At 50.4% G+C, this 11,630-nt stretch overlaps 1 long non-coding RNA gene across 1 annotated transcript; it reads right to left on the bottom strand.

Moving 5' to 3' along the window:
* Window positions 1-6,761: 6,761 nt before the first annotated feature.
* On the bottom strand, window positions 6,762-11,206 carry LOC111726077. Its single transcript, XR_002773961.1, has 3 exons — window positions 11,090-11,206; window positions 10,170-10,276; window positions 6,762-6,863 (listed from the first exon to the last, which is right to left on the bottom strand). It is a non-coding gene; the product is annotated as an uncharacterized LOC111726077 (long non-coding RNA).
* Between the last annotated feature and the right edge of the window lie 424 nt (window positions 11,207-11,630).

Here is an 11,630-nt window from a genome sequence, read left to right as displayed (position 1 = left end):
AGGGAGGGGGTCAGAGTAGGGAGGAGGTCAGTGGAGGGAGGAGGTCAGTGGAGGGAGGGGTCAGCTTCCACTGCATTGCAATCCATTTCATCCTTGCTATAAATCTATAAAGTAGGAACTGCCCATACTTAATCATAAAGAAAGTGAGTTTCAGAGTGGTTAGGTAATGGCCCATGCCATCACTGTGGAAAGTTTTATAACCAAACCTGGAGCTCGAGTCCTGAGCGCATACTCACTACTGCCATTTCATCAATTTTCAAATGTCTTTAGTAGCAGAACTGCTAAAAACATGTACATGGAACCTGAATATACAAAATAAAAATGACAGTATATTGAAAGTATATAATACATACATGTATCTACGTCTCATTATAAAGGAACCAATGCAAATAATCAGTCATCCTGAGGGACCCTGAGCAGGACCTAGCGTCCCCTCTGCACCCTGTCACCTTCGGCCTCCAAGGCATCATGTGCTTTGATTGTAGGTCATGTCCCGTGGTTGAAAACAGCAGTGGGTTTTTAACATCCCACCTTGTCCTCTCTGGCTGCTCTTTAATCAAAGTGATCCAGAAGTTTGGAAGGAAATGAGTGAAGAACTATAAAAATAAGAAAGGAAACCCTAGACTTAACAGTATACCGTTACCTACAATACAGGGGCATGACGGCCGATGGACAGTCACATGTTATCATGCAGTGACCGGCAGGCAGCCCCCGGGGAGGTGCGACTGGGCCTGCTTGGTTCTCTCTGTCGGCCAGCTCACTGCCATATCTCCATCAGTCATGCACACCTATGCATGCTCTTACCTGTACACACTCTGGGAATATCATCTCTTAGAGAATTTGATGTAAGTGGGAATCGCAAGCCTAAAGTCCAAAAAGAAAAATAAAAACCTTAAAGAGCTAATTTTTTTTTTTTAGAGACAGAGTGTCACTTTTGTCACACTTGGTAGATTGTGGTGGCATCACAGCTCACAGCAACTTCCAGCTCCTGGGCTAAGGTGATTCTCTTGCCTCAGCCTCCCGAGTAGCTGGGACTACAGGTACCCGCCACAATGCCCGGCTGTTTTTTTGTTGCAGTTTGTCTGGGGCTGGGTTTGAACCCACCACCCTGGGTATATGGGGCCGGCGCCCTACTCACTGAGCCACAGGCACCACCCAAGAGCTAAAATTTTTTACTTAATGCGCAGTTACAGTTATAAGAAGTTCAAATATGTGGCCAAAATGACAGGATCATCTTTGTTCTAAATCCTCCCAAAAGAAATTGATATAGAAGCACAAATTAATGTCATAATGGTTTGGTATTTTCCAATGTGTTAAGATATAGAATATACTACAATTTGAGGATGTTACTATCAATGCCCTGTACTTAAATCTCACAGAACACCCACACTCTCTACCCTTAATCTACACTGCCTTGGCACCGCAAGGGCCAGTCCTGGGTTAGTGTCCTCTGCAGAGGAGAATTATCTAACACAGAATGCCCAGAAGGACTATCAGAATGAAACAAGTTCTTCAAATGAAGCCAATAACCTTATTTTAGTGGTGGCCCCTCCCTGTTGGGAAGCTCTCACTGGGTATTTGGTAAGTGCCCCCATCTGAGATGCGGCACTAAATTGCTACTTTGTGGGCTACTGATATCTGGCCAAGCGTCCAGAGTGAAACAACAGACTGACTGGTTTTCAGAACTCTGTTAAATAATGTATTGTTTTGGCGCTGAGTAGTTTATTAACAAAACTATTAATGCTTGCAATGTTTTTGTCAAGTCTTGCAAAAAACGGCATCAACGTCTAAGATGCTATTCACACAGGCTAACTGCCAGGAAAAGGCAAACCCATTACAGAGGACTTTATGGAATATTTATAAGATCCAGTTTAGTACAGATCCAGGCAGTCAGCCAAAGTGCAAGACAGATGCTCCATTTTTATAATTTAAGCTTTTAATGAAATTCAACAAAACAAAAAAGGAAGAGAAATCAAATAATTTTAGGTGCCCCAATAATACTTCTCTTGAGATTGTTCAATATGCCCATGGATATGTTATTATGCAGTTACCCATTTCTCCCCAGAGAATTCCTGAGATGTCTTCAAAATTTAGTTATGCTACAAAAAAAAGGAAAAAATGAAAAAGAAAAAGGGGTCCTTAATGGCTTTTCAAGTTAATTGACTTACTAAAGAAAAGCAGACTGCATGGAAGATCAGCAGACTTAACAAGGGTCCCCAGAGACCGGGCCATAACTATTGGGCAATCACGGTGGACCAAGCCTATGAACATGACCAGCCCGAACGGTCCCCCAGAGGAGCACCCAGGAGCTCACTGTCCAACCTCAGCCTCCTCAGGTGAGACCAAGGCACTGCGGTGGAGATGGCACCTCTCTCGGTGGCCACTTACCCTCGTGAGAGCAGAAAAGAAAGCTGTTGCCAATAGTTTTGCTACAGGTCAATCTTTCATTAGGAAATGGTATAATTGAGTGACTTGTATAAACTGATTTTTTAATGTTCAGACTCACTTATTCTAGGCCAGTGAAAGAGATGACAATTACTTCATAAAACAAAATTTGTGCTTGACCATAGCCCTGGTGAGTAGAATATTGTGGCCTATTTCCAAGAAACTAGGGGCCTTTCCCACTATTATCACATAGAAAAACTAGTTTAAAATAAACATTAAACAGAAGCTACCCTCAACAGAAAGAACAAGTGCCCAGAGGCCAAGAGTGAAAGAGACACAGCTAATGCTTGGGCAAGTGGCCTGTCCCCCTCACAGGCAGCGGGCTGAGACCCACCCATGGGCTTGTCCCCCTCACAGGCAGCGGGCTGAGACCCACCCATGGGCCTGTCCCCCTCACAGGCAGCGGGCTGAGACCCACCCATGGGTGCAAAGCCACAGGGCCACAGTCTGGACCAAGGTGCTGCCATCTCCCTGGGGCCCAGGGCTGTAAAACCTCCCCATAAGATACAGAACCTCCCAATCCTCAGTGTAAAGCGGGCACAGAGCCTGAGTGCGCGGTGCCTGAAGACAGCAGGAAGTCCAAGCAAAGGATTACCTGGACGTTTAGACCAGGACCACTATGAGGTGGGAACTCTTAGTGAAGTGGAACTCTTCACAACATGAACCGGACAGATGGAGATGCCACAAGCATCCACACACATAACACAACTTACTCTTCTCATTTTGGGATCCAGGAAACTGAGTCACAGAGGAATTATGTAAGTCACCCACAGTCAAAGAGCTGGTTAGTGACAGCTGCCCCAGCAGTTGGCAACAGGGTCCAGTTATTTTTTTGAGACAGAGTCTCGCTATGTCACCCTCAGTAGAGTGCCGTGGCATCACATCTCATAGCAAGCTCTAACTCTTGGGCTTCTGTGAGCGAGTAAAGCCCCGAGGACGCGTCCCCCAGAAGTGCACCTGGGCTGTCACCCAGCCACGGGGAGGGTGCGCACCGGGCGGGCACGTTTGCTGAGGGCGGGGAAAGGGGTGCAGACTACCATCTGCGGTACCTCGTCCTCCAGCCCCCGCGTGCCCAGGGGTCACCTGCAGTTCCTCGGAGGACAAGGAACCCGCAGGTCACCCCCAGGGATGTGAGAGCAGGAGGATAAGAACCCACAGGTCACCTCCGGGCACGTGGGAGCGGGAAGATGGGAACCCACAGGTCACCCCCGGGGATGTGGGAGCAGGAGGATAAGAACCCACAGGTCACCTCCGGGCACATGGGAGTGGGAAGATGGGAACCCACAGGTCACCTCCGGGCACGTGGAAGCAGGAGGATGGGAACCCGCAGGTCACCCCCGGGGATGTGGGAGCAGGAGGATAAGAACCCACAGGTCACCTCCGGGGATGTGGGAGCAGGAGGATGGGAACCCACAGGTCACCTCCAGGCACGTGGGAGCAGGAGGATGGGAACCCGCAGGTCACCTCCGGGCACGCGGGAGGATAAAGAACCTACAGGTCACCTCCAGGCATGTGGGAGCGGGAAGATGGGAACCTGCAGATCACCCTCGGGCACGTGGGGGCTGGAGGACGAGGAACCCGCAGGTGACCCCCCAGCACACGGGAGCCGGAGGACGAGGTACTGCAGACAGTAGTCTGCACGGCCCTTTCCCCGCCCTCAGCAAACGTGCCGCCCTGTGCGCACCCTCCCCGTGGCTGGGTGACAGCCCAGGTGCGCTTCTGGGGGACGCGCCCTCGGGGGCTCTACTCGCTCACGTGCAGCCTCCCGTGCAGACCAGCAGGTGTGACAGAGAGCAGCGGAGCAAAACCCAGCTGTGACGAGGATGGGATGCCCAGCGGCACAGTGCTGAGAACTTGCTCCCAAGCTAATTTGGGTTTGGAAAAAACAGGTTTTCCTCCCAAGAAAGGCAGTGGGAGAAGCTGAGCAGCTGTGACGAAGGCAGCAGGGGAGAGATTCCGCTTCAACTTTCCCCTTCAGGGACCCTTCTGGCCCCAACCTCTGCTTTTTCCTCAGGGGTCTGCCCCCCCCTTTCCCCGCACTGAAGAGGAGCCCAGCTGACAGCGACACAGTGCTTCCTGTCCCCTTTCATTACCCCACAGGTAATTAATGTTTACTAACAGCTTAATCTATTTGGCCCAAATACTCTTTTACATTCTTTCCTTCCACCAAAAACAAAACTACAAAACCTTCCAAATACTCAGATGGAAACTTCTAAAGGCTCAGCCAGGCAGACGTCAGTGACAGGACCCGTGGGCCAGTCTCGGTCAGTTCCTTAGACCCCCTGGAGCTCCAGCCCATCTGGGGTCTGCTCACCCTGGCCCAGAGAAGGTCCTTCTGAAAATCAGCTGAAGCAAACTGACTTGTGTGTGTCACAAAAATATTGACAGCAAACTTACTTGGAATGTTCTAAGCAAACAATTGCTCATCACTTCATAAACAGAAGAGCCAGTTTGCTTTGCTTTAGTTGTTAATGTAGCTATGTCAGGAACATTGGTTTCCACTAAAGTGATCACAGGTACCAACGTTTTAACATCTGATTTCCCTAAGTACAATATAATTTTAATACTGTACTTGCTTATATTTTAAATATGGAGCAATATTTTAAATTGAACTTAATATAAAACTTCCATAAAATAAAAATGCATGATCTCATAAAATCAAATAAATCTTTAATTGTAATAAAAATTACATTTGAGTAATGGTGTCCCTGAGTTAGTGCCATACAGTGGCAGCTGAAAAGCTGACTTTGCCACCTGCGTGACCATTTCTTCAACATTCTGTAATTGAAAGACAAATTTCTGATAGGGACTCACAATGGCTGAGCTGGCCACACCTGTCAGGGCTCAATGTCCAGCACAGACCACCAGTGAGCAGTGAACAGAAGAGGCAGACCCAGGATGCCTGACTGGGGCCTCAGTCATGTGGTCACCATGGTAACGACATGCCACAGGAAACTGGCAGCATCCAACCAGGAAACTTCTTAGAAAATTCTGCCAATTTCATAGCTACTCATCTGGGGATGGAAATGATTTTTTGTTGTTTTTTTTTTCAGCATGCTGTAGAATAATTTTCCCCAGCATTACACGCCACTGCTGTTAACTTGTGGATTAGGGGATTTGTAAGTGTCACATCCAATTTTTTAATGTATCTTGAAGTAGGCAGAAGAACAGATTCTCTTTTATAAACGCATTTTATTTCTAAGAAAGGCCTCTGCTCATTCACACCTTCCAGGTAAGAGAGGTACAGAAACACAGTGAAGGCAACACCCCTGACAGCCAAGCACAGTATCTGTGTGTGCATTTTATACACGCCAACCCCTCCTCTGACAGGGCTGCAAGTCCCCTCGAGATAGCATGGCATTTTTCTTATGTATTTGTCACAAGACTGAATCATCAGCACAGGCAGGGGGCGGGTGGAGAAAGGTGCCAACAGTCTTCACCAGCGTCCATCCCAAGGCCAAAGCCAGGCCCCAAAGGCCCCTCCCCACCTGTCAGTGCAGCCCCACTCCCAAAGGTGCCCTCAGGCTTGTGACTCCCAACAGAAGGGACCCATGTCCCACATCAGCCTCACCCCTGGGGTTCCCTCTCTAAGAGACCCATTTTAACTCAAGAGTTGCCTGAAAAAATCTGACCCCTGGAACCCTACAACAAAGGACCCAACTTCTGTCACCTGCACAGTCAGGTGGACCCTCAGACACCTGAGTGTGCCCTTCCTAGATGTCCCCTGCCCCTGAACTACTTTGGAATAAGTGACTTTAGATCAGAAGATGTAATGGCCCCTGCCTTCTGCTCTGTCTTCAGGACCCACACCATGGTCTCTAGAGTCTAAGCACTGTTGCCCCAAAGGCCTTTCAGTGGGCACCCACAGCAAGACTGTCAGCTGCCTACTGGATGAGGAGGGCACTCTAGTCTCACGTGCTCCAGTCTCCACCCCACCCCACTTTCCCTGGGTCTGTACACAAGGCCCAGCCCATGAACCTCCAGGGCAGTGGCAGCCACCCTCACGCACCCTGGCCAGTTGCTAAACTGCAAAACAGGGAGATCTGGTCTCATGCTCCTGGAGCCCAAATGTGCGAGTAAGACAAACGTGTGTCTTTATGCAGGCAGCTCTGGCACACTTGTGGGTCTGTGCCAGGTGGCCCTGCTGCACCCCCGCCCTGCCCTCCTTCCTGGTGGGGCCCTGCCCTGGCCTGCCAGCCCTCTGCTCTTTGCATGAGCAGAACCCTGTCCAACACAGTCCAGCCAATCTCACCCCTTTCCTCTGGACGCAGCAGGGTCCAGGTTCCTGGCCTGCAGACTCACCTGAGGAAGCTCCTGAGGGCCTCTGTCGTGCATGGATCCTTCCCTGACGTCCTCATGGCTTTGTGGGTGCTGGCCAAATCCTCCTCACCATCAACCCCTTGAGGGTGTTTTAGAATCTTCAAGAGACCCAAAGGTGAGTCTGCTTAGTGATCACGAGTAATTTTATAACTTTGTACAGCTGACTAATCTTTTCTCAATTACTCTTCTATAAAATGAGATGGTGAGTAAATACTCCCTGAGGTCCATTTGGGCTGTAAGTCCATAGATCCAGGGGCATTTTAATTCTATTACGTATGTTCTGCCTATCAGTGAGTATTACAGGAGAGTCAGCATCCCACAAATACTTGCTTATTGATTTCTTTTCTTTCCTTAATTATAATACCTCATAACTAAAGCAAGCTGGAGGACAGGAAAAATCCCAGCCTATCCGAGGAGGGCCCCTCGAGTCCCCAGCCCACCTGATGTTAATCCACTGTTTTAACAGCTCTGTGAATGTAGAGCTAAGAAGCACCTGACGAAACCTGCACCTAGCCTTGCGAGCCAGCCCTCAGGAGGGTTGCGAGGGTTCTACGCGCCCTCTCGGGCACTCACGGCCCGTCGCTCACAGCCAAGTGGGGATGGGACGAGCACTTGGAGGGAAGCTCTATCTTAGCATGTGTGGGCCACACTGTAAGGATGGCTTTAGTTACTATTTTTTTTCCACTAGTCAAAGAAAACAGAGTTTATCTGGCAAATTCTGCTTCTCTTTAAGTCCTAAATAAACAGAACATTAAGAAGTAATTTTTCTTGGCCTAAATCCAGTGTTCAGCATTCAAGGATTTCTTGCCACTAGATTTAACACAAAGTTGCAATTGAATCAACACATGTCACATCATTGAGTCCTAAAAATTATAACTGTTTCAGGAAGACCAGGGATGATGAACCAGAATTGAAACTTTAAGATTTTTATTTCTTATGTTTCCTATAAGCATAGTATATAGAAAAAGCACTAGACAAGTTCGAGTCCTAAATAAATGCTCACTAATCCTGTCGCTACCAGTTATTCCCTCTCTGACTTCAACAGCTAGTTGTCTTAGACTCTCTAACTCTGAGGGTTTTTTCAAACATAAGATGTGTTTTCCCTCTCAAAAGGTAGAATGAGGAATAATAAATAAGACAATTTATGCAAAATTGCCTAAAATAGTGCCTGGTGAATAGAAATACTCAGGAGGCAGGAGCTGTAGTAGCATCTCCAGTAGCATCTCCAGTATGTGAAAGCTTACTTTGGAAAACGATTACTTTTAATAGAAGCAACAGGGTTAAATACCGAGAAAGTCACGCTGGGAGGATGAGACTCAGCACCAACCAGGGTTGAGGAGGAGGAAAACAAATCTCATTCCACTTTCCAGTATTCTGGTACTTAGAAGATAAAGAACTAAATTCACATAAAATTGAAGGCATGTGACTTATTGAAGACAAATTGAAGAAAATATACAAAGACTTCATTTAGTCCCATGTCTGAAAGGTCCATAGCCAGGCCTTGAGATTCCTCCTTAAACCTTTGTTGAGTCGGGAAACCAAGAGCTGAGTCTGAGTGAGCCCAGCTCCGAGTGCAGTCCCAGGCAGGCAGCCTCCAGAGGCCGGTGACCTGCTTCCAACCCCAGAAAGAGAGTGCAGCCTGGACACCTGGGCGGCACGTGGGAGGCAGAGGCAGGGCCCAGAGCAAGACCAGCTGCCGCTCAGAGTCCAAACTGCCCCGCCAGAAGTTTTCCTTTTCCACTGGTCAGGAGAGAAGGGCAAGTTTGACTGATGTTCCCAGTACATGCCAGGAGCTATTTTAGCCTCCAGAGTATAAAGACAACTGGGGGGAAAAATCCTTCCTTTCCAGAACACACAGTCTGGCAGAGGAACAGGCATAAAATCACTGTCACAGTTTGTGCCCCAATGTGAAGAGATAGGTGCAGACAGGGAGTTAGGGACGCCCAGAAGTCACTGCTGCTAAGCTGTGCTGGGCAAGAAGAGTCCTGGGTGGGGAGGAACAATATTGGAGACACAATTCTCTGACGTTAGCTGCAGTGGGATCACCTGCCGGAGTCTGACTTGGTGCACCCAGGGTGCAGCCTGGGCTGTGAACCCCTACCCAGTTCGTGGTGCGTGCTGGGCCTGCTGACCCCAGCGAGGATGGAGACAGAATATAAAGCAGCTGTCCAATGCAAATGCCAGGGCCCTCCTCCCTAAAGACTGCCCCAGCCATCTGCTGTTACTGCTCCCAGGAGGGCCTGGCACACAGCCCAAGGGGACACAGGTGCTGGCTCTGCCCTGTCACTCTGTGCCTCAGCTGTTCCCGGCCTCAGATCACTCACAGACATGGCGGTCTTCCTCCCTTGCCACCTCAGCCCCTGACCAAATGGGGACCAGCGCAGAGCAGAAAGCCCCCGTGGTGGCCTTCCACTTCCCCTGAGTTTTCCCCTGGTCTCTGGGGGACTGGGCACTGCATCTGCTCACTTATTTCTTGGGTGAGTTTTGCCCCCGCCTTGTACTATATCCTGAGCTCCGTGGAGCCAGGACCTCACTGGCCCTGCTTGGCAGCGCACCTGCTGCCTGGCACCAGCTGGCACAGGTGCTACCAGGGCTGACATCTGCACGAGGGGCTGGGAGTCGCTGCAGCCGCTCAGGCAGTAAGTGCACACTCTAGTCTGCGCTCCAGACAGGTCCTCTGATAGAATTTTGTATGATTTAAAGAAGGAAACTTTTCATATTGCCGCACCTCGCGTTTTAGTCAGGGCTCTTCAGAAACAGAGAGGTGGGACTCACACCATGTGAACTCGGCTTATGAGGGAAACACTCATGTCCTCTTGGAGGCTGGGCAGTCCCACCACAAGCTGTCTTGCAGGCTGGAGGACCAGGAAGCCAGGAGCTGGGCTCAGGCCGTATCCAAGGCCTCAGAGCCAGGGAAGCCGAGGTTGTAGCTCTCAGTAGAGGCCAAGCCCTGAGGGGTGGGGGTCAGTGCTGGTGTAAGCCCCTGAGCTTAAGGGCTATAGACCCTGGAGTCCCCACATCTGAGAGGAGGAGGAGGAGGGAGTCCTGCCCTGGGGGAGAGGATAGGAACCCCATTCCTCTGCCTGGTGCCCACCTGCTTTGAGGGTGGGGCTTTCCCACCCAGCCCACTGACTCAGGTCAGTCTCCTCTGGAAACTCCCTCACAGACACACCTGGGCAGCCCAGCCACTCGAACCAAATGCCAGAAGCAGGACAGGCCCTGAGCCTGCTGGGGAAGGGGAATAACTGATGCTTTACCAGCTACCTGGGCACCCCCCACCCGGCCCTATCACAGCATCTCTTGTCACTGCTGTGGCTCTGCCCACCATAATGCCACCAAGACATTGGTACTGGGGGGGGGCTGTAAGAGGTGACTGGACCAGAGGCCCCACGAGAAGGCCTCACCAGATGTCCGCAGCTGGATGAGCAGCCTGAGGACAGTCAGAGCACAGGTTTCTGCGTAGAAGCAACCCTGTCTCGAGTATCCTATTACAGCAGTCAGACCACGGCACCTGTAAGGAGAGTGTGAGAACAAACGAGCTTAAAATATTTGCGGTAAAATCAAGACCCCCGGCTTAGGGGCAGTGCCTGTGGCTCAAAGGAGTAGGGCGCCGGCCCCATATACCAGAGGTGGCGGGTTCAAACCCAGCCCCAGCCAAAAAAAAAGAAAATTCCCCGGCTTACTGCTCACTTTGGAGGCTTCTGGCGGTTTTAATTTACCCACAGAACACTCATGGATATGACTGAGATATGTTTTTTAAAACTTCAGATTTCCTAACTCTCGTCTTTCCTTTTCTTACTCTTCTTGTGAACTGGATGTTGTGTAACCCACAAATTCATAGCAGCCCCCTGTCCATATCTGGGCAACATGAGGCCGGGAACAAGCCAGGGGGCCTGCACCCAGGGTCCTCATCTGAGCAGGTCACCCTGCTGCACATGTCCTCTCCAACTCAGGCAGCGTGTCCCATCACCACTGGCCAAGAAATGAGAAGCTTGGGCTGCAGCTCACAGGGACTCATGCATAAGATGCTGGCACCACCCAGAGGTGGGCATCCGGGCACTGCAGCCCGCACAGGTGCACTGAAGGACAGCAGACAGCAAAACTCCCCAGGTGCAGAACTTCAGGGGAAGCACCTGGGTGTCCATTTCGCCCAGAAGATGCAGCTGAGATGCCATGTGTTGCTGTCCATTCGGTGGGTGACCACGGACCTGGTCCAGGGTGACCAGCTAGAAAACTGGTGACCAGAAACCCTGGCAGGAAGTGTGTGGGTGGAACCCTCTGCGGACACAGAGCGGATGTGTCTGTGTTACATGGGGACACTCACCAGAGGGCAGCTTCACCAGAGAGGACGAGAAGATCTGTCCTGTTACTGTCAGAAGGCCCCTTCCCCACCCTCCAAGGCCAAGTGGACCCAGCAGCAAGGGCAGAGGCTGTTATGCTGAGGGCTTGGCAGTTTGAACTTCCCCTCCCTAGGGCTGACACAGCCACAGCTGAGAGCCCAAATTGCTCACTTGTGGACCAATGCCAGGCCCCCTCCATGTGCCGCCAATCCCAGGAGACCAGCCTGGCACAGGACAAGCGGGTTGCATTTCCATCCTGGGAGAGGGAGTGTAGACAGCTTCTCTGCACTTGAACTTGCTTTCCCTGCCCATAATGCTTTTGCCAAAATCAACATCCGGGGAATTACAAAATACCTTTTCTGTCATCAGATATGCCAGGGAACTCATTTCACGGCACATAAAGTTTGTCCACTGGCTCCCACTCACCCAGCTCACAGGTCTCACCATGTCCACAGTGCCCGAGGTAACCAGCCTGCCAGAATGGCAAGACAGCCTCTCGGCATTCAGTTACAGCACCAGGTATGC

The sequence above is a fragment of the Otolemur garnettii genome, unplaced genomic scaffold (assembly GCF_000181295.1).
Source record: "Otolemur garnettii isolate 467f Iridium unplaced genomic scaffold, OtoGar3 scaffold00053, whole genome shotgun sequence".
NCBI lineage: Eukaryota > Metazoa > Chordata > Mammalia > Primates > Galagidae > Otolemur > Otolemur garnettii.
Note: the sequence above shows the minus strand (reverse complement) of the source record. Positions and strands in the feature narration are given on the sequence as shown.